This window comes from Pristiophorus japonicus, chromosome 8 (genome assembly GCF_044704955.1).
Source record: "Pristiophorus japonicus isolate sPriJap1 chromosome 8, sPriJap1.hap1, whole genome shotgun sequence".
NCBI lineage: Eukaryota > Metazoa > Chordata > Chondrichthyes > Pristiophoridae > Pristiophorus > Pristiophorus japonicus.
In genome coordinates this window covers 239988344-240011638 of record NC_091984.1, presented here as the reverse complement: position 1 = coordinate 240011638, position 23295 = coordinate 239988344, and the positions used below count along the sequence as shown (strand labels likewise).

Sequence of the window (23295 nt, the reverse complement as noted above, 5' to 3'; positions counted from 1 at the left end):
TCTAAACTTAGGAAATAAGTGTCCAAGTCAGGTGTGACGTCGACCTTGTATATCACTTGACCCGTCTCGGCACTGATTGGATTTAAATCGCGCGGCGACGCGGAGGATAGGGCTAGGTTAGATAGGGCTAGTTTAAATCACGCAGCGACGCAAACCACGGGGCGACGCGGAATATAGGGCTAGTTTAAATCACGCGGCGACGCGAACCGCGGGGCGACACGGAGGATAGGGCTGGTTTAAATCGCACGGCGACGCAAACCGCGGGGCGACGCGGAAAGGGAAAAAAACGCGCGGCAACGCGGAGGTTAGAGAATTACGTAAGATTAAGCTGCGGGGCGACGCGGGACTGTGTAAATTTAAAATTGTACTTATGCCAGGTACGGCGTCGATCTTGTGTCCGCCTAGGCTCTGGATAAGGTAACCTAAACCACCGCGGGGCGACGTGGGGACAATCGGGACGAATTAAAACATTGACAATATGCGGGGCGACGCGAGGATGGGTAATCAGTTAGATAAAACTACGGATGCGGGTAGTCCGCTACAAAAGTTATGTGAAGAATTCCCTGAAAGAGCTGAACAATTTAGACTGTTATCTGGAGCCCTGAACAAATTATTAGGAGATGACCAATGGCCCCTAGGTGGCACTAGAAGCGTGGAGGTAGCAAAAAAGGCACAGGGATTGATTTGGAGAAGGGGACGAGGGAAAAGGGACAAGAATTTAATTGCCACGTGGCGACATTATTGTAAAAAATTAAAAGATGCATCACTTCTGTCAAGTTGGCAAGAAAACGCTATTAAATTAGGATTCTCATTGACAGAAGGAGGACATGTTAAAACCGTAGACGTCTTAAAAAAAGAATGCGCGCACGGAAAACGTACTAAGAGATCCACTGGGACCTCTGAGAAAGGTATTGACTGACTACGTAGTCAAATGGTTGGCTTTGCGTTGACCGAGGCTGATGATGAAATTGATGAATGGTCACTGACTCGGTGCCCAACGGCGTCTCCCGCAGCCCCTGACCCTTTACCACAGTCCCCTTTCCAACCTCCACCTTACACTCCGGCGGTAGGAGGTAAGGATAACCCTAACCCCACACCAACGAACCAACAAGCCCAGACGGCCCCTTCATCCTCTGATAGCGACTCAAATCCCCAGTTCACGAGCAATGTAGCCGAGAGGACCAGATCTCACACCCGGAAGGGCAGATCTATATCTCAAAGGAACAAGCAATCCCGTGAATCCGCTAGTCAGAATGCCAGTTGTGAAAGGCAAAACAAACCCTCCCGCTGATCGGGACACGGAGGTGCTGTGCGGTCAGACAGCTCCGAGCCACCCTCCGACCCAGAAACGTCTTCCGAGATTGACACCCCCACCCCTAAGCCCCGGCGGCAGCTCCCGGTTCGACCAATGCCAAACCCTGACGCACAACAAGCTGCAGACCACCCCACCGTAGATGTCTATGTGGCTTGGAAACCGAGCAAAATTCTGGCCACCATGCCAGATCGAAAAAGGGAACCTATCAAGTTTATAGATCATCTCCGGACTACCATTACAGTTTATAATGCAGAATCAAGGGACCTGTGGGTCCTGGTACAGCAGACCCTGAGCCCAACTGAGCACTCCCGATTTCTAGCTCACTTAAGATATGCAACCCATGACGCATTGTTGGCTGCACACCCTAATAACGCCCAGGACCGCCTAAACGCTGTTTTCACCGCCCTCGGCATAACCTTTCAGAAGCCCATCAGTATGGCCGCAGTATTAGAAACTAAACCCAAGCGAGACGAAAATGCTGACAAATTCATGGAAAGATTCATTGAAATATACGGAAGTCAATCTGGAGATAATGCCTTCCGGGCGGGGGATAATTCACCTCAATTCTGCGCTATTCTACTTCAGTGTCTACCCCATTCGATTGCTCACGCTATCCGGCCTGTTTTCTTACCAAGCCACCCCAAGATGAGGAAGAACCAAGTCATGACTGTTTATCTTTAATTCAAGAAGCTAACTCGGTCAGGGAGGATTTAGTTGATGTACCAATGGAGGACCCTGACTGTATTATATATGTTGACGGAAGCTCTTCCATTGACCCAGAAGGCGGACGAAATTCGAGATACGCCACAGTAGACCAGGAGAATCAGGTCCTGGAATCTGCCGCCTTTGAGACCGCCTATTCCGCCCAACAAGCTGAACTATTCACCCGAGCCTGTATCTTGGCTAAAGACTTCAAGGTCAATATCTATACTGACTCTGGGTATGCCTTTGGGGTAGCCCATGATTTCGGACAATTATGGAAAAATAGGGGATTCCTAACTTCAAATGGGAATGAAATATCCCATAAGCAGCTAGTATCTGACTTGTTGCAAGCCGTCATGCTCCCCAAGCGCATTGCCATTGTCAAATGTACCGCCCACACTACCGGAAAATCTCCGGTTGATATAGGAAACCACTGTGCTGACCAAGAGGCCAAACAGGCCTCTCGTGGACAACAAATGGTAGTGCCCAGAATGATGAGTCAAACTAAAAATCCTGCAAAGGATAAGTTAGCCTCGGAAAAACCAATGCCAACCATCCAAGATGTAATTAAAGCACAGGAACATGCTCCTGAAAAAGATAAACTGTTGTGGAAAGATTATGGATGTACTTATGACAATGTCTCTAAACTCTGGACCACTCCCGCGGAACAGACTTGCATGTCTGACGAGTTGGCCTTATGGGTTATTGAATGTATGCACTTTGCTACTCATTGTGGAGCAAGGACAACAAGTAACACGCTTTTGGCCACTTGGTGGCACCCTAGACTCCAGGCGCTGGCCCAGAACATCAGTAGTCACTGCCTTGTTTGCCAATAGCATAATCCAGGGAAGGGAGTCCCCTGTGATTGGGGTAAGACGCCCCTACCAGAAGGTCCCTTTGAGAACTTGCAGTTGGACTACATTGAGTTGCAAAGAGTTCAGTGTTACAAATATGTGTTAGTAATAGTGGATGTGTTCAGCAAATGGATCGAAGCTTACCCTACCCTGGACAATAAGGCTCAAACTGTTAAAGTGTTAATGAGGGAAATTGTTCCTAGATATGGTATCCCAGCTCAACTGAGTTCCGATAATTGCCCTCACTTTATTGGCCAAGCTAACCAAGAATTCTGTTCCCAGATGCGCATTAACCAGCAGCTGCATTGTGCCTACCAACCCCAAGCTGCGGGATTAGTTGAATGTGCTAATCAAACTCTTACTACCAGTTTTGCAAGCTTGGTTTTATCAACCGGACTCAATTGGCTTAAACTCCTTCCCATAGCCCTATTCCAGATCCGCACTACTCCTACTGGTAAGGCTAGACTGACCCCCGCTGAGGTCATTTATGGTAGACCCCTTAGGACCCCCTGAAATCAGAATGTCCCCTCCACTGTCCAGTTCCACCACATGACTGAGGAGATGACCACCTATGTTCTTTCCCTGACTCAGGCTCTGCGAATAGCCCACAACCAGGTTCGAGATGCTCACCTCGACCTCCCAGTTTCGCCCGAATTGTCCCTCGTGGCACCAGGGAGGTATGTCCTGATTAAGAAATGGATTCGAAAGGGATTAGAGCCACGATGGGAGGGGCCTTTTCAGGTGTTACTCACTACCCCCACTGCAGCTAAGGTTGAAGGGAGAAGTGCCTGGGTTCACCTGCATCATTGCAAGCTTATCACTTCTTAACTATCCTCTATATTTATGTTACAGACTTCCTCTATCCCATAGCTGAATAAGTGGAATATTCGGGCGAGCAAAGACGAGTTGCTGAAGGTTGTGTACCTCCAATTCCCCGTTGGACAAACCGGGTCCTTGGGACTCTTGGAACCTGACGGGCCCAGAGGACGTTGGATGATATCCACTTAACCCATAGCTATGGGGTGGTGGATTCTTTGTAGTATAATGGCGTTGGCGGCTTATAACATACAGGGGGCAAGACAACGAAGGGAACTCCATGTAAACACATTCCTATACATGTCTTATGTTTATGCACGAAACGGGAACTTTTCTAGTTGCTGGGTGTGCTCACATATCCCTATACATTCCAAAGGGGGAATTCCTTTGCGCCCCGTTCCACTGACCCTAACTGAGACTGTCAAGTGGCTTCTGAGCCAGACTAGCATGAGCGGAGGGGAGCCAATGCAAATACGAAAGATGAAAGGCGGGTCAAGAGAGGGATCACGGAGGCCAGGAGGATCATCATACCGTTACAGCGTGGACAACCACGGGGATGTCACCAAGTGGGAGAGTGCTGGGTACCCCATTAGTCAAACGTTCCAGGGATGGTACCAACCATCCTATGACCATGAAAAGGAAACCCCATTCTTAGTCCTGACCAATACCTCGGGGATCGGGAGGCCAACCGGGGCCATATGTTTAACCCGAAATTACACCAACAGACAGGGACATATCATAGGGTACAGCGATTGCCCATACAACCTCAACATCACAACAGGTGCACGAATCACTATCCTCTCTCACCTTCCGAATAACACAGGTGGAGGTCTGTGGGCCCAGTCTTGGGACCCCAACACAATATACATAGAGGCAGCGTATAACGGCACGTATTTTGTGTGCGGGCATAGGGCATACCCCTGGTTACCCCTAGACGATGGACAGGGTCCTGCTATATGGGATATGTGGTGCCATTTGTGCGGCAAACACGTACCCTGGCGGAAGTACATGCCTCCAGCCGACACAGGCGAGCCCTCACCCCCGCCGAAAGGTTCTTTGGGGTCATGATGTTCCCATTGGAGATAGTACGCATCATGGATGAAGTACAGAATCTAGAGAGGATATTGGAACAGATAGCTAACTATACTGCTGAAGCTCTGGAGGGCATCACGGCCGAAATGATAGCCATACGGACCGTGGCATTACAAAACCGAATGGCCCTCGATTATCTGTTAGCTGAGAAAGGGGGAACATGTGCCCTGATAGGATCTGAATGTTGCACTTACATGCCCGATAATTCAGAAAACATAACCAAACTCGCTGATCACATAAGAAGGGAGGTAAAGAAGTTATCCACCCCTGCAGGAGGAGTAGGCTGGTTTGATTGGCTGTTAGGTGGATCTCGGGGATCGTATCTAATGCATGGAGCAATTATTCTCATCGTAATAATAATTACCTGTTGCTTGATTATTAGTTGCTTTAACCTTTGTTGTAAAGTCATGATGGCAAGATTAGCAAACCCTCTTGTGGCCAGGGGCTCCCGGGTTATGATCCAGCAAACTAAAGACCTACTCGACAAGGAGGATCAGGAAAGAGAGTGCGAATGGCTGAATGCGATGCTCCTGGAATAGTCACCAGGGTTATCATGGAATGATAAAAGGGGGGAATGTGAATGTGTGAAAATGTATAAGCAATAGAGACAGTGAAGTGAACAAAGGAATAATGGAAGATAACTAAAAGAATGTCAGACTGCAAATATTACAACATCAGCACAATTAACAGACTTTCTCACGGTTACTAGTCACGCCAGTAAAATTGTAACATTTACAAGCAATGTGTGAGAAAGCTCCTTGTGAAAAACAGTTGCTGTATCCACTTGCCCATATTTAATTGGGCAAGGAAGGCCAGGTATCGGCTAATGAGTGGACAAAGGGAAGGAGGGTTCACAAAGGATAGGGTGAACTGAATGTCTTTCAATTGTATTACGTACTGAAAGTGTATAACTGTTGCGCCCCTACATTGTAACGGGGTTTGTCTGAGGGAAGTGGGCGCACTCTGAGGGAGAGCGTTCCTTCGTTCTGATAAGTCCCGGCCAGTGAAACAATTAATAAAGACTGCTTTGTTATAAGCTTCTTTGGTGTTCGCCTCAGTGTATTCGCTGAAACAGATTGAAGGGAAAAGAATCCAGAATCAACAGATCGTTTATAAACTGAACGTTTGTTCCTTTATGCACGTGCAGCAAACTGGTCGTTCAGCCCCTCGAGCCTGTCCCACCATTCAGATACAGCTGAACTGTATCTTAACTCCATCTACTCGATTTTGCTCCATATCTCTGGATACCCTCAAAGTCACACACTATAGGGTTGCCATCTCTGGTTGGACATAGTCCACAAGGTTTCATCACATGATCTCCCACCAATTATGGACGCCTTTAACATAGTAAAACGTCCCAAGGTGCTTCACAGGAGCATTCTCAGATAAAATTTGACTCCGAGCCACATAAGGAGATAGTAAGAATTAGGAGCAGGATCATCATCTGCGCAAACTCAGAGGCCGAACTCCAAGCCATCGTCAACACCTTCACCGAAGAGCAGGAGTAGGCCATACGGCCCCTCGAGCCTATTCCACCATTCAAGTAAGATCATGGCTGATTGTTGACCTGAACTCCACTTTCCTGTCCGATCCCCATATCCCTTTATTCCTCTGGAGTCCAAAAATCTGTCTATCTCAGCCTTGAATATACTCAACGACATCCACAGCACCTTGGAACAGAGAATTCCAAAGATTCACAACCTTCTGAGTGAAGAAATTCCTCCTCAGCTCAGTCTCAAAAGGCTGGTCCCTTATCCTGAGACTTTGCCCCTTGGTTCTAGACTCTCCAGCCTGGGAAAACAACCTCAGCATCTACCCGGTCAATCCCCCTCAGAATCTTATGTTTTAATGAGATCATCTCTTATTCTTCTAAACTCCAGAGAGCATAGCCCCAACCTACTCAAACCCTCATCATAGGACAACCCTCTCATCACAGGAATCAATCTAGTGAACCTTTGCTTCATCGTCTCCAAGACAAGTATATCCTTCCTTAAATAAAGAAACCAAAATTGTGCACACTACTCCAGGTGTGGTCTCACCAAGGTCCTGTACAATTGTAGCAAGACTTCTTTACTCTTATACTCCAACCCCCTTGCAATAAAGGTCAACATGCCATTTGCCTTCCTTATTGCTTGTTGTACCTGCATGCCAACTCTGTGTTCTTGCATTCGGGCACTCAAATCTCTCAATACCAACATTTAATAGTTCTCACCATGTAAAAAAAACTCTGTTTTTCTATTTTTCCTACCAAAGTGAATGACCTCACATTTCCCCACATTATGCTCCATCTACCATCTTATTGCCCACTCACTTAACCTCTCTATATCTCTTTGTGGGCTCCTTGTGTTCTCACAGTTTACTGTCCCACCTAGCTTTGTATCGTCAGCAAACCGGGATACACTGCACTCACTCCCTTCATCTAAGTCATTAATATAGATTGTAAATAGCTGATGCCCTAGCACTGATCCTTGTGGCACCCCACTAGTTACAGCCTGCCAACCTGAAAGTGACCCATTTATCCCTACATTCTTTTCTGTCAGTTAACCAATCCTTTATCCATGCGAATACCTTGCCCCCAACCCATATGCCCTTATCTTGTGTAACAACCTTCTATGTGGCACCTTATCGAACGCCTTTTAGAAATCCAAATGTACTAGACCCGCTGGTTCCCACATTATCTAGCCTGCTAGTTAGATCCTGAAAAAACTCATAAATTTGTCAAACACGATTTACCTTCCTTTCATAAAAACATGTTGACTCTGCCTAATCATATTATAATTTTTCTAAGTACTGTACCCGGTTGCCACTTCCTTAATAATGGATTCTGAGAAGCAAGGAGAGAGATTTAGAGAGGCGGAGAGGTTTAGGGAGGAAATCCCAGAGATTAAGGCCGAGACAGCTGAAGGCCCAGTTGCCAATGGTGGAGCGATGGAAATTGGGGATGTGCAATTTACATGAATTAAAGCACCTTGTGTTTATTTCCTGCCGCCACTCTGCAGATTACTATCCGTCTTGGCTATAACTAGGTTAGGTATTGGGGGTCCAGGGCTTTCGTGCAGCTTATTTATTTATATAACTGGCAGGTGATAGGAACACATTTATTTACCTGAGGTGGGTTTAAAAAAAAAACTATCTATTTGAAGAAAGAACGTCAGTTGATGTAGCAGCTTGCATGTCTTCAGGCCCAAGGCGCACAGCAATCCATAAACTATTTCTGCAGTGTAGGCACTGTTGTTATGCAAACCAATGCATCAGCCAGTTTTGGTTGAGGGAGGTTGGCCCCGGACACTGGGGAGAACTCCCGGTTATTCCTCACATATGCAGATGAAGCCTCAGTTTAAGGCCTGTCTAAACGATGGAATGCAATGCATTGAGATCAATTTAATTTTAATTATTGTTAATAAAGTGATGAATGTATTAACATTGTGTTCTGTGTATGTTGCTGTGATGAATGAAAATGGCTGAAACACCCAATGGACGTTACCGTTACACAACAGATAACGAGCAGTTATGTGTCAAAACTTACCTCATTGCCAGAGGCCATCTGAAAATCTGTTATAGAAACATCAAAATTTACAGCGCAAAAGGAGGCCATTTCGGCCCATCATGTCCGCGCCAGCCGACAAAGCCGCGCGGCCCTCGGTCAGCAGTCTTGAAGGTTACATGTAAACCTATAAACAATGGTGGACAGGTAAAGAGCACCCAGCCCAACCAGTCTGCCTCTCACAACTGCGATACCCCTTATACTGAAACATTCTACACTCCACCCCAACTGGAGCCATGTGATCTCCTGGGAGAGGCAAAAACCAGATAAAAACCCAGGCCAATTGGAGGGAAAAAATCTGGGAAAATTCCTCTCCGACACATCCAGGCGATCAAAACTAGTCCAGATCACCCTGGTCGTAGTCGATACCCTGCAGTACTTACCATTGTATCTGTGCCGGCCCTGCAGGTTACAGCACTTTAAGTGCCCATCCAAGCACCTTTTAAATGTGGTGAGGGTTTCTGCATCCACCACCCTTCCAGGCAGTCAGTTCCAGACCCCCACAACCCTCTGTGTGAAGAAGCCCCCCCCCCCCTCAAATCCCCTCTGAACCTCCCACCAACCACCTTAAAACTATTCCCCCTTGTAATTGACCCCTCCACCAAGGGGAATAGACCCTTGCTATCTACTATATCCAGGCCCCTCAAAATGTTGCACACCTCAATGAGGTCTCCTCTCAACCTCCTCTGTTCCAATGAGAACAAACCCAGCTTATCCAATCTGTCCTCTTAGTTACGATTTTCCATTTCAGGCAGCATCCTAGTAAATCTCCTCTGCAGCCTCTCTAGTGCAATCACGTCCTTCCGATAATACAGCGACCAGAACTGCATGCAGTACTCCAGCTGTGCCCTAACCAGAGTATTATACAATTTAAGCATAATTTCCCTGCTCTTGTCTTCTATGCCTCGGCCAATAAAGGCAAGCATTCCGTATGCCTTCTTAACCACCTTATCCATCTGGCCTGCTACTTTCAGGGATCTGTGGACAAGCACTCCAAGGTCCCTTTGTTCATCTACACTACCGCTTAATGTGTATACCTTTCCAATTAGCCTTCCCAAAGTGCATTACCTCACACTTCTCTGAATTAAAATCCATTTGCCACTGCTCTGCCCACCTAACCAGTAGATTGATATCCTCCTGCAGTCCATGACTTTCCTCTTCATTATCAACCACACAGCTAATCATACGCCCTATATTCAAATCTTAATCATTGCGATATACCCCAAAAAGCAAGGGACCCAGTAGTGAGCCCTGTGGAACCCCACTGGAAACATCCTTCCAGTCACAAAAACATCCATCAACCATTACCCTTTGCTTCCTGCCTCTGAGCCAATTTTGGATCCCACTTGCCACTTTGTCCTGGATCCCATGGGCTTTAACTTTCGTGACCAGTCTACCATGTGGGATCTTATCAAAAGCTTTGCTAAAGTCCATATACACTAGAAACATAGAAAATAGGTGCAGGAGTAGGCCATTCGGTCCTTCGAGCCTGCACCACCATTCAATGAGTTCATGGCTGAACATGCAACTTCAGTACCCCATTCCTGCTTTCTCGCCATACCCCTTGATCCCCCTAGTAGTAAGGACTACATCTAACTCCTTTTTGAATATATTTAGTGAATTGGCCTCAACAACTTTCTGTGGTAGAGAATTCCACAGGTTCACCACTCTCTGGGTGAAGATGTTCCTCCTCATCTCGGTCTTAAATGGCTTACCCCTTATCCTTAGACTGTGACCCCTGGTTCTGGACTTCCCCAACATTGGGAACATTCTTGCTGCATCTAAACCCATCAGAATTTTAAACATTTCTCTGAGATCCCCTCTCATTCTTCTGAACTCCAGTGAATACAAGCCCAGTTGATCCAGTCTTTCTTGATATGTCAGTCCCGCCATCCCGGGAATCAGTCTGGTGAACCTTCGCTGCACTCCCTCAATAGCAAGAATGTCCTTCCTCAAGTTAGGAGACCAAAAATGTACACAATACTCCAGGCGTGGCCTCACCAAGGCCCTGTACAACTGTAGTAACACCACCCTGCCCCTGTACTCAAATCCTCTTGCTATGAAGGCCAACATGTCATTTGCTTTCTTAACCGCCTGCTGTACCTGCATGCCAACCTTCAATGACTGATGTACCATGACACCCAGGTCTCGTTGCACCTCCCCTTTCCTAATCTGTCACCATTCAGATAATAGTCTGTCTCTCTGTTTTTACCACCAAAGTGGATAACCTCACATTTATCCACATTATACTTCATTTGCCATGCATTTTCCCACTCACCTAACCTATCCAAGTCACTCTGCAGCCTCATAGCATCCTCCTCGCAGCTCACACTGCCACCCAACTTAGTGTCATCCGCAAATTTGGAGATACTACATTTAATCCCCTCGTCTAAATCATTAATGTACAATGTAAACAGCTGGGGCCCCAGCACAGAACCTTGCGGTACCCCACTGGTCACTGCCTGCCATTCTGAAAAGTACCCATTTACTCCTAATCTTTGCTTCCTGTCTGACAACCAGTTCTCAATCCATGTCAGCACACTACCCCCAATCCCATGTGCTTTAACTTTGCACATTAATCTCTTGAGTGGGACCTTGTCGAAAGCCTTCTGAAAGTCCAAATACACCACATCAACTGGTTCTCCCTTGTCCACTCTACTGGAAACATCCTCAAAAAATTCCAGAAGATTTGTCAAGCATGATTTCCCTTTCACAAATCCATGCTGTCTTGGACCTATCATGTCACCTCTTTCCAAATGCGCTGTTATGACATCCTTAATAATTGATTCCACCATTTTACCCACTACTGATGTCAGGCTGACCGTTCTATAATTCCCCGTTTTCTCTCTCCCTCCTTTTTTAAAAAGTGGGTTTACATTGGCTACCCTCCACTCCATAGGAACTGATCCAGAGTCTATGGAATGTTGGAAAATGACTGTCAATGCATCCGCTATTTCCAAGGCCACCTCCTTAAGTACTCTGGGATGCAGTCCATCAGGCCCTGGGGATTTATCGGCCTTCAAACCCATCAATTTCCCCAACACAATTTCCCGACTAATAAGGAATTCCCTCAGTTCCTCCTTCTTACTAGACCCTCTGACCCCTTTTATATCCGGAAGGTTGTTTGTGTCCTCCTTAGTGAATACCGAACCAAAGTAATTGTACATCGTACGCAGTATCTTCATCAACCGTCTTGGTTACCCCTCAAAAAATTCAATCAGGTTAGTCAAACATGATCTTCCCTTAACAAATCCTGGTTATCTCTGGGTCCAGTGGCTTAACTGTGAGCTGATGAAACTAGCAGTAGGCAGTTGCAGCTAGCCCTGGTACCTGACTCTACAGCTGGGGGTGAGGCTCAGTCTCTGGAACAGAAATCCATCAATCACAGCTTTGACATTTTCAATTGACCCCCAACATCTACAGCTTTTTGGAGGGAAGAGAGTTCCAGATTTCCACTATCCTTTACCTGACATCATCTTGAATGGCTTGGCTTTAATTTTAAGGATATGCTCCCTTGCTCTGGACTCCTCCACCAGAGGAAATAGTTTCTCTCTACCCTATCATATCTACCCTTGGTCTATTTACCTTAGAGCAGTGTAAACTTAGAGGTGACCTGACCGAGGTCTATAAAATAATGAAAGGGCTGGATGGTGTGCCTATTGAGAGATTATTCCAGTTTAGATTGAGGATGACCAGGGGTCACGAGGTTAAACTGTGTTGGAGTGGGAATAGTCTGGATGTTGGGCGGGTCTTTTCCCAGAGAGTAGTGAGCCTCTGGAATGTGTTGCGGGCTGGTGTGGTGGGCGTGACTCTGTGCCTTCGAGAGGGAGCTGGACCGGTTCCTGACTGGGGCAGAGATCACATCATCGAGAAGCTGAGTGTCTATAGAGATAACACTGGGTCCGTGTAAATAAAACAATGAGTATTGGACTCTCGTTGGGCTCAATACTCGTATTCACACAGTGAATGAATGTGAACGTTAACCTTTTAGTGTGTTTATTGGTAAAACAGTGAGACGAAAAGCAGTGTGTGTGTGTTTTGATCATTGTGAGTTACTGACTGGTGGGAGATGTTCAGAAAATTAGAAAATCTTGCAGCACAGAAGTGCCTGTGCCAGCTCTTTGGTAGAGCTATCCAATTAGTCCCACTCCCCTGCTCTTTCCCCATCACCCTGCAAATATTTCCTTTTCGAGGATATATCCAATTCCCTTTTGAAAGCCTCTACTACCCTTTCAGGCAGTGCATTCTAGATCATAAAAAGTCTGTGTTTAAAGAAAAAAACATTCCCCTCATATCCCTACCCCCCGGTTCTTTTGCCAATTATCTTAAATCTGTGTCCTCTGGTTACCGAGCCACCTGCCCCTGGAAACCGTTTCTCCCTATTTACTCTATCAAAACCCTTCATCATTTTGAACACTTCTATTAAATCTCCTCTTAACCTTCACTGCTTTAAAGAGAACAACCCCGGCTTCTCCCATCTCCCCACATAACTGCAGTCCTTCATCCCTGGTACCATTCTAGTAAATCTCCTCTGCACCCTGCATGTTAAGTAAATATATTTACCTGGATTGTTTCTGAGGCATTTTCTACTAAATTAGGTGTGGCTAAAAGGGTGTCACTGCAGTAACGGTAGCTAGTCAGATGTTTACTGGATAACATTGCTCTGGAGCCAGCAGATACTGCAGCCAACCAGCACACCTACTCCCTCTATAAAAGAATCACTTAAGAGAACAGCAACATGTCACACAACGATGTTAATCATTATTAGAATATTGGGCCGAGTATTTATGTATTGTTGGTTTCGAATAAAGCAGCAGCCCAGCAATCGATGGGAATTGAAGGAATTTGAAAAACTGAAGGAAATTGAAGGTGGAAAGTTGACTGGGGGGGAAATTAGCTTGTCGATGTGGCATTCATCGGATGGCAACAAGACAAAGTTCTGCAGCTGATAACGGCACTTCCCGATAAATACACAATCTCCAAAATGGCTGAAGCAACATACAATGCATCTCCTCTTTTAAATGAGTGTTTAACGAGGTCACCTCAGTCCAACTGAGATCAGCAAATTCAGCTCAAACCTGAGATCTTCCTGCTTGGTATTGATACACTGGACACTTCCATTCTCAACTTCTCTGTACAGTAACACTGTAAAAATGAAGGTTGTAATTCTAAAATGATTACATAAGGAGTGTCAGCTTTGGCTCAGTGGGTAGCACTCTCATCTGAGTCTGAAGGTTGAGACTTCAAGCCCCACGCTAGAGACTTTAGTCTTTCTTTAATCCAGGCTGACACTCCCAGTGCAGTATTGAGGGAGTGCTGCACTGTCAGAGGAGCCAACTTTTGGATGAGACATTAAACCGAGGCCCCGTCTGCCCTCTGAGGTGGATGTAAAAGATCCCATAGCATTATTTGAAGAAGAGAGAGGAGTCCGCCTGATGTGCTAGTCGACATTTGTGCCTCCAACAACATCAGTAAAATAGATTATAGGGTCATTAATCTCATTGCTCGCTGTTGGTGGGATCTTGCTGTGCACAATGTTTGTTTACATTACAACAGTGACTGGAGTGTATTGGCTGCGGCAATGCGCCCTCCCCTTTATTGGCAGCCGCACCACCATTTCAAACACACTGCACCGACAGAAAAAGCAGTAGGGGGAACCGGAAGTCTTTCTCAGCTGAATTTCACTTCCGCGGCGGGACATCAGTGGTGTGCGCTTTGAAGAAACACTTAAGAGACTTTGGCGGGAGCGGGGCAGATATGGTCACCGCCGGAAAAACTCTAAGGAGAAAAAAATCGGCGGCCGTTCGAAACTACTGCGTGGCCGCTGGAAAGACCTTATCGGGAGGTTGAATTTCGGCCCCACTGGCTGTGAACAGAACCTAGAAGAATCTCTTCAAACTGTTTCTAATCTCCTGCTTTTGCATTACAGTAATGGAAACTTCACTGATTGCAACTGCAAACATTCTGTAACAGAAGAAATAAAAGATAAAATTCTGGCAAGTACAGACATACGCCACAGTTGTTAAGCTTCTGGACATGCTCATAACAACATATTTCTATATTCATGGCCTTGATTACAGTCAGTTCCGTTCTGACGCAATAAACTTTGATATTGCTCCTTCTTTTCTTGATCTCTGGCTAGTATGTATACTTAGGATCAGCTGGGCTATGATCGAGGTTAGCGTTAACAGAATAGATGGGCCGAAGGGACTGAAGTCAGCTGAACTCTGCACCATTATATTCTGTCTAATGATGCCTGCATACGCAATATTCAAAATGTTGCTTTAGTCCAAAACTGAGAACTTCCCAAAAGATCCATGGTTTTGGTGTCTCTTTGCATGGACTTTTGCATCTTCATTTGCCACCTTCCACGTTTTGCATCAATCGTCATGCTTAAAGACACCACTGACTTTTTCAGCGAGTTTAGAAGCAGGGAGTGGTGAAGACCAGGAGAGTCATGCTGGCCAGCAAGGGACAGAAAAGACCAAATGCACAAATTCAATTAGTACAACATGGAGACTATTGACATACTCTAAAAAGAACACAGGCTCGATGACAGGGGCATTTGTCTTTCTTTTGGTAGCGACTGTCGGTGGGTAACGTTTACTTCTCTTCACTTATAAGGTTACATTTTTTTCTCCAAATACTCCAGTGCAGAACTGAGGAACAATAAAACACCTTAGCACACTCTCAGAAATGCCTCTGCCATGCTTCATATACAGTTAATTATTTTGAACTGTTATTATGTAGACAAATTCAGCAGCCATTTTAGCTATGAGGAAAGATTGGATAGGCTGGGATTGTTTTCTTTGGAACAGAGGAGGCTGAGGGGAGACTTTATTGAGGTTTATAAAATTATGAGGGGCTTAGATAGAGTGGATAGGAAGGACCTATTTCCCTTACCAGAGAGGTCAATAACCAGGGGCATAGATTTAAATTAATTGGTAGAAGGATTAGAGGGGAGTTGAGGAGAACTTTTTTCACCCAGAGGGTGGTGGGGGTCTGGAACTCACTGCCTGAAAGGGTGGTAGAGGAAGAAACCCTCATTGCATTTAAAAAGCACTTGGATGTGCATTTGAAGTGCTGTAACCTACAGGGCTACGGACCAAGAGCTGCAATGTTGGATAGCTCTTTTTTGGCTGGCAGAGACAAGATGGGCCGAATAGCCTCCTTCTGTGCTGTAAATTTCTATGATTCTATGATAAAGATCATGAAAATTCGATGGTAGCACAAGGTCTTCAGAAGAGCAAATATGCCTGGTATAGAAGCAATGATAGTAAAGGCACAGCTCAGGTGGGCTGGTCTCGTAGTCTGAATGCCTGATACTAGACTACCCAAGAAGGTATTCTGTGGTGAGCTGAAGTTTGGTAAACATTCTGAGGTGGACGGTTCAAAAAATATAAGGATTGCCTAGAAAACTGTTGTGTTCCTGACACAGATAAGGCTGCACACAGGGAGGTTAAAGTAACAGTGACCTCAGTCTTTATTAAGACACTCCAGAGTGAGGAACAGGCCTTAGGGGCCGGCTTATATACAGTGCGTGATGCTGGGATCCCTTGGGACTTCAGGAGATGCACTCCCTTGTGGTGGAACATGGGAGTGCATGTTTTACCGATACACAACATCACTCCACCCGCAAAGTCAAAGTGAAAACTATTTACAAGGTGAGGCGGTCGGGAGCCTTTCTTTCCCTGGTGGACCGCCTCAATACAAATGTCTGTTCTGGTGTGTTGGCTGTGCCCTCGCTGGGCTGGCGTGTTGTTGGCCCTGCAGGGCTGCTGGGTGAGCCTGGCCTTGCTGGGCTGTTGGGCGTGATGGGTTTGATTTCCTGGTCCGGGGTGGTGTCGTTGATCCTTTGGGTGTGTGTTGTGGGCTCGAAAAAGGTGGTGTCTGCTGTGGGTTGTTCAGGGCAGTCTGTGAACCGCAGCCTCGTTTGGTCCAGGTGCTTTCTGCAAATTTGTCCATTGTTTACTTTGACTACAAACACCCTACTCCCTTCTTTAGCTATCACCGTGCCCGCGATCCACTTGGAACCATGTCCATAGTTTAGTACATACACAGGGTCATTCAGATCAATTTCCCGTGACACAGTGGCGCGACCATCATTTACATTTTATTGCTGCCGCCTGCTCTCTACCTGATCATGCAGGTTGGGGTGAACCCGTCTGGGTTTAAGTGTCCTTTTCATGAGTAGCTCAGCCGGGGGCACCCCTGTGAGTGAGTGGGGTCTCGTGCGGTAGCTGAGCAGTACTCGGGACAGACGGGTTTGGAGTGAGCCTTCTGTGACTCATTTAAGGCTCTGTTTGATGGTTTGTACTGCTCGCTCTGCCTGCCCATTGGAGGCTGGTTTAAACGGGGCCGAGGTGACATGTTTGATCCCATTGCGGGTCATGAATTCTTTAAATTCGGCACTGGTGAAACATGGCTCGTTGTCACTGACCAGTATGTCAGGCAGGCCGTGGGTGGCAAACATGGCCCTCAGGCTTTCAATGGTGGCAGTGGCGGTGCTTCCCGACATTATTTCACATTCAATCCATTTTGAAAAAGCATCCACCACCACCAGGAACATTTTACCGAGAAACGTGCCGCATAGTCAACATGAATCCTCGACCATGGTCTGGAGGGCCAGGACCACAAACTTAGTGGTGCCTCTCTGGGCGTGTTGCTCAACTGAGCACATACGCTGCATTGCCGTACACAGGACTCTAAGTCAGAGTTGATACCGGGCCACCACACGTGGGATCTGGCTATCACTTTCATCATTACTATACCCGGGTGTGTGCTGTGGAGATCCGAGATGAACGTCTCCCTGCCCTTTTTGGGTAGCACGACGTGGTTACCCCACAGCAGGCAGTCTGCCTGAATGGACAGCTCATCCTTTCGCCGCTGGAACGGCTTGATTAGCTCTTGCATTTCAATGGGGATGCTGGCCCAGCTCCCATGCAGTACACAGTTTTTTTACTAGGGGCAGCAGAGGATCTTGGCTGGTCCAAGTCCTAATTTGGTGGGCCGTGACAGGTGATTTATCATTTTCAAACGCTTCCATGACCATCAACAAGTCTGCGGGCTGCGCCACCATCAACAAGTTTGCAGGCTGCGCCATTTCCACCCCCGTGGTGGGCAATGGTAGCCGACTGAGAGCATCCGCACAGTTCTCGGTGCCTGGTCTGTAGCGGATGGTATAGTTATACGCTGATAGCGTGAATGCCCACCTTTGTATGTGGGCTGAGGCATTAGTATTTATCCCCTTGTTTTCAGCGAACAGGGATATGAGGGGCTTGTGATCGGTTTCCAGCTCATTTTTGAGGCCAAACAGGTACTGATGCATTTTCTTTACCCCGAACACACACGCTAATGCCTCTTTCTCAATCATGGTGTAGGCCCTCTCAGCCTTAGACAACTCCTGGAGGCATAGGTGACAGATTGCAACTTCCCCGCAACGTTAGCTTGTTGTAATACACACCTGACTCCGTACGACGACGCATCACATGCTAGCACAAGTCTTTTACACGGGTTATACAATACAAGCAGCTTGTTGGAGCATAAAATGTTTCTGGCTTTCTCAAAAGCAATTACTTGTTTTTTTCCCCATACCCAGTTCTCACCTTTACGCAATAATACGCTCTAAGAGGGTGCTTAACCCCGGTAGGAAGTTACCAAAATAGTTGAGGAGTCCCAGGAACGACCGCAGCTCCGTGACGTTCTGTGGCCTGGGCGCGTTCCTGATAGCCTCTGTCTTGGCGTCTGTGGGCCGAATGCCGTCCGCCGCGATCTTTCTCCCCAAAAACTCCACTTCTGTTGCCATGAAGACGCATTTCGGCCTCTTCAGCCACAGCCCTACGCGATCCAGTCGCTGAAGGACCTCCTCCAGGTTTTGTAGGTGCTCGATAGTGTTCCAACCCGTGACCAATATGGCGTCCTGCAAAACCACCGTGCGTGGTTCCGACTTGAGTAGATTTTCCATGTTTCTCTGGAAGATCGCTGCAGCCGACGGAATTCCAAACGGGCATCTGTTGTAGATGAACAGTCCCTTGTACGTGTTGATGCAGGTGAGGCCCTTCGAAGACTCCTCCAGCTCCTGCGTCATGTAGGCCGAAGTCAGGTCGAGCTTGGTGAACGTCTTGCTTCCTGCCAGCGTCGCAAATAGATCGTCTGCCTTAGGTAGCGGGTATTGGTCCTGTAGCGAGAAACGATTAATACTTACTTTATAATCGTCGCAAATCCTGACCGTGCCATCACTTTTGAGTACTGGAACAATCGGGCTGGCCCACTCGCTGAATTCCAGTGGGGCGATGATGCCCTCGCGTTGCAGTCTGTCCAGCTCAATTTCCACTCTCTCCTTTATCATGTGAGGTACCGCTCGGGCCTTGTGGTGAATGGGTCGTGCCTCTGGGACCAAGTGGATCCGCACCTTCGCCCCGGAAAAGTTTCCAATGCCAGGCTCAAAAAGGGAAGGAAATTTGTTAAGAACCTGGGTACATGAGGCCTCATCGACATGTGATAGCGCTCAGATGTCATCCCAGTTCCAGCGGATTTTTCCCAGCCAGCTCCTGCCAAGCAGTGTGGGGCCATCGACTGGGACAATCCAGAGTGTTCTCAGTTTCATGTGGATTGGGCTCAGGGCTGGTCTGAATGCCTTGTTGCACCACAGTCTCTCAAACATCTTTTTACTCATGATGGATTGGCTAGCGCCAGTGTCCAGTTCCATGGCTACGGGTAAGCCATTCCATTTTACGTTTAACATTATAGGTGGACATTTCGTCGAAAATGTGTGCACCCCGTGTACTTCAGCATCTGCCTCCTCTCACTGAGGCTCAAAATTGCTTTGATCCACCATGGACCGATCTTCCTCTGCCACATGGTGATTAGCAGGTTTTGCAGAGCTTGCAGCCCGTCTGCAAGCTCGTTGGAGGTGCCCCATTGTTCCACAGCTCTTGCAAATATACCCTTTGAAGTGGCATGAATAGGCTGAATGGAAGCCTCCACAACGCCAACAAGGTGTGAATTGCCTTGCATTCATCCTTTGTTGCGGACTCTGAGTCATCTGGGTCACCTGAGGCCAGCTGGCACTTACAGACTCGTGGGTTCTGCCCTGTACATTCCTGCTCGCAAACACAGTTCTAGTTAATTTATGAACATTGCAAGCATTTGTGGGCTGAGAGATTTGTTTGGTGTTATCACTGGTGGACATAAACGCCTGCGCTATCGCAATGGCCTTACTGAGGGTCGGTGGCTCTACAGTCAAAAGTTTTCGTACGATGGACTCGTGGCCGATGCCCAGTACAACAAAGTCTCTGAGCATTTGCTCCAGGTAGCCATCAAACTCACATTGTCCTGCAAGTCGCCTTAGCTCAGCGATGTAGCTTGCCACTTCCTGAACTTCAGATCGCTGGCACGTGTAGAACCGATACCTTGCCATCCCTCTCCCTTGGGTTAAGATGCTCCCGAACCAGTGCGCACAGCTCTTCATACGACTTATCTGTGGGTTTCACTGGAGCCAGAAGATTCTTCATGAGGCTGTAGGTCGGTGCCTCGCAGCCTTTTAGCAGCGCTTCCTTCTCCGTCCAGCTCGTTGGCTACAAAGTACTGATCTAGCCATTCGACATAGGCTTCCCAGTCCTCACCCTCTGAGAACTTCTCCAGGATGCCCACATTTTGCTGCATCTTTGCGTTGGATTCGTATACTCGTCGCCAGTTGTTGTGTTCCTGACACAGATGAGAGTGCACACAGGGAGGTTAAAGTAACAGTAACCTCAGTCTTTATTAAGACACTCCAGAGTGAGGAACAGGCCTTAGGGGCCAGCTTATATACAGTGCTCCCAAGGGATGCTGGGATCCCTTGGGACTTCAGGGAATGCACTCCCTGGTGGTGGAACATGGGAGTGCATGCTTTACAGATACACAACAAAAACAATCTAAAAAAATATGGCATCTGAACTGACATGAGAGCATAAGGACATAAGAATTAGGAGCGGAGCAGACTCGAGGGCTTGCTCTTGTTCCTATTTCTTATATGGCCCCTCGAGCCTGCTCCGCCATTCAATAAGATCATGGCCGATCTTCAACCTCAACTCCACGTTCCTGCCCGATCCCCATATCCCTCGATTCCCCTGAAGTCCAAAAGTCTATCGATCTCAGCCTTGAATATTCTCAATGACTCAGCATCCACAGCCTTTTCGGGTAGCTCTTTGGCTTTGTATTTTGTAATATATCTCTCTCTGGCCCTAACCCTAATCCATCACTATCCATTCTGAATTCTTATCCTTCCACAGATTTAAAAATCTTAATCATAGCCTGAACTTTGTTTCTCCAAGGGGTATAATCTTAACTATTTATAATGAAGAGATCTTGTTGGTTTCTTAAATGTAGGAGAGATCTTTACCCCTTTTTTCTGGGTGCAATATTGGATGGGTCATCTCAGAAGGACAGCAGCAACCTCAATAGAAACATCATTGGAATGGCATTATTCAGTTTTGTCAGTTAAGCATCTTCCAGCAATATTGCTGATTCTGGATAATAAATGTTTATCTTTTTATATTTAAAAGAACATCAGGATTGCATTCACAGGCAATAGTATTCTAACATAGTCTATCGTTGAAAGGTTGGACAATATACTGGAGTTTGGAAAAGTGCTGCTGGATGGTGCATGTGCTACTAAGATTAATGATTAAAGTGTTAGCCCTAGTATTGCTCTGGTAACCACGTAAAGATCCTCTTCAGATGGATGATGGTTAAAATATTTCAGCTACATTGACAAATACTACAACATGGGATGTTTATTTTACTAATGAATATATACCAGGGACTTTATTTGCAAAAAAACAATGATTTTGCTGGTCTATTTTCTGTAATAATATTTATTGCAAACTGCCCTTGTGATATATTTGGATGAGCAAAGTGTTGCTTCATTGAGAGCAGTAGTTTGTTGGAAAACATGAATTTCAATAACTGTCCTTGTGATGGTATAAAGGCGCTAAGGAATTGGCAGAGACAATAACCTTGTGATTTCAATGTGTCTTTCCACAAACAGTGCAACTATATCGGGTTTTCGTGAAGGCCTGTTTAATCTGGGATTTGCCAGGTTAAATGTTCGAATTTGCTACAAGCTATTCAGTTCCATACTGCAACAGCAAATCTCTTTCTTTGATTCCCATCAGACAGGTCAGTGGAATTTATTAAAAAGTGTAGAATTACAGACTGAAAATATGCAACACTATTTAATGTACTTGTCATGTATGCACACCATGTATACTAACTGTATAGTCACATAAGGTGTGTCGCCAGAGGGCACTGCGGTGGGAGACCTGAGGGTCACCTGCATAGGTGTGCAGGGCCCAGTATAAAAGGCTGCTCACCATGCTTGTGCCTTACTCTGGAGTTACAATAAATGGGAGTAAGGTCACAACAGCTCAAGTACAATACTCGACCTCGTGGAGTCATTCATAAGAGTATTAAAGACATAACAGTACTGACTTTGCCATGCCTATTGTGTACTGTAATATTGCGTAGCAATTCTTTGGCTTGTGTAACTAATGGAAATGCAAAAAGAACCATTCTGACAAATAACAAGGGGTCATTCTGGTCAGATGAAGAGTAAAATCAGGCAGAAGAGCAATTGTCAGTCGCACTCCCCCGCCTCTTCCCCATATCTTTGTAATTTTTTCTCCTTCAAGTAGTTATCCAATTCCCTTTTGAAGGCTACTATTGAATCTGTATCCACCACCCTATCAGGCAGTGCGCTCAAAATCCTAACCGCTCGTTGCGTAAAAAGATTTTCCTGGCAGGAGAGCCCAGACCCGTGTCATGCTCCTCCTGTGCTATGTGGGAAGTCAGGGATGCTTCCCGTGTCCCTGACAACTACATGTGCAGGAAGTGTGCCCAGCTGCAGCTCCTGACAGACCGCATTGCGGCACTGGAGCTGCGCAAGGATTCATTATGGAGCACCTGCGATGCTGAGGATGTCGTGAATAGCAGGTTTAGTGACTTCGTCACACCGCAGGTAAAGGTGACACAGCCAGATAGGGATTGGGTGACCATCAGGCAGAGCAGGAGTAGGAAGGTAGTGCAGGGGTGTCCTGCGGTCATCTCCTTCCAAAACAGATATACCACCTTGGGTACTGTTGGGGGAGATGGCTCATCAGGGGAAGGCAGCAGCAGCCAAGTCCATGGCACCAGGGGTGGCTCTGTTGCACAGGAGGGCAGGAAAAAGAGTGGGAGAGCTATAGTGATAGGGGATTCTATTGTAAGGGGAATAGATAGGCGTTTTTACGGCCGCAAACTAAACTCCAGGGTGGTATGTTGCCTCCCTGGTGAAAGGGTCAAGAATGTCTTGGAGCGGCTGCAGCGCATTCTGGAGGGGGAGGGTGAACAGCCAGCTGTCGTGGTACATATAGGTACCAACGATATAGGTAAAAAACGGGATGAGGTCCTACAAGCTGAATTTAGGGAGCTAGGAGTTAAATTAAAAAGTAGGACCTTAAAGGTAGTAATCTCAGGATTGCTACCAGTGCCACGTGCTAGTTAGAGTTGAAATTGCAGGATAGCTCAGAAGAATACGTGGCTTGAGGAATGGTGCAAGGGGAAGTCGAGGAGGCGGGAGTCGGAGCGGAGTCGAGGAGCCAGGAGTCAGAGCGGCAGCGGCCTATAAAGGCCCAGCAGTTCGGGGAGTTCGTGAGTCGAGGAGGCGGGAGTCGGAGCGGCAGCGGCTTATAAAGGCCCAGCAGTTCGGAGAGTTCATGAGTCGAGGAGGCGGGAGTCGGAGTGGCAGCGGCTTATAAAGGCCCAGCAGTTCGGGGAGTTTGTGAGTCGAGGAGGCGGGAGTCGGAGCGATAGCAGCCTACAAAGGCCCAGCAGTTCGGGGAGTTCGTGAGTCGAGGAGGCGTGCTTGTGCAGCTGCAGGGGCAAAAGGCAACAAAGAAGTAAAAAGAAATCGAAAGGTGACGTCACAGCCAAGGGGGTAAGTGATTGGCTGG

At 46.9% G+C, this 23295-nt stretch overlaps 2 pseudogenes; both read left to right on the top strand.

Moving 5' to 3' along the window:
• The first annotated feature begins 1408 nt into the window (after positions 1–1408).
• On the top strand, positions 1409–22031 carry LOC139269266 (ABC-type oligopeptide transporter ABCB9-like; annotated as a pseudogene).
• Positions 22032–22184: 153 nt separating this feature from the next.
• LOC139269265 (ABC-type oligopeptide transporter ABCB9-like) overlaps positions 22185–23295 on the top strand; it is a 37585-nt pseudogene continuing 36474 nt past the window's right edge.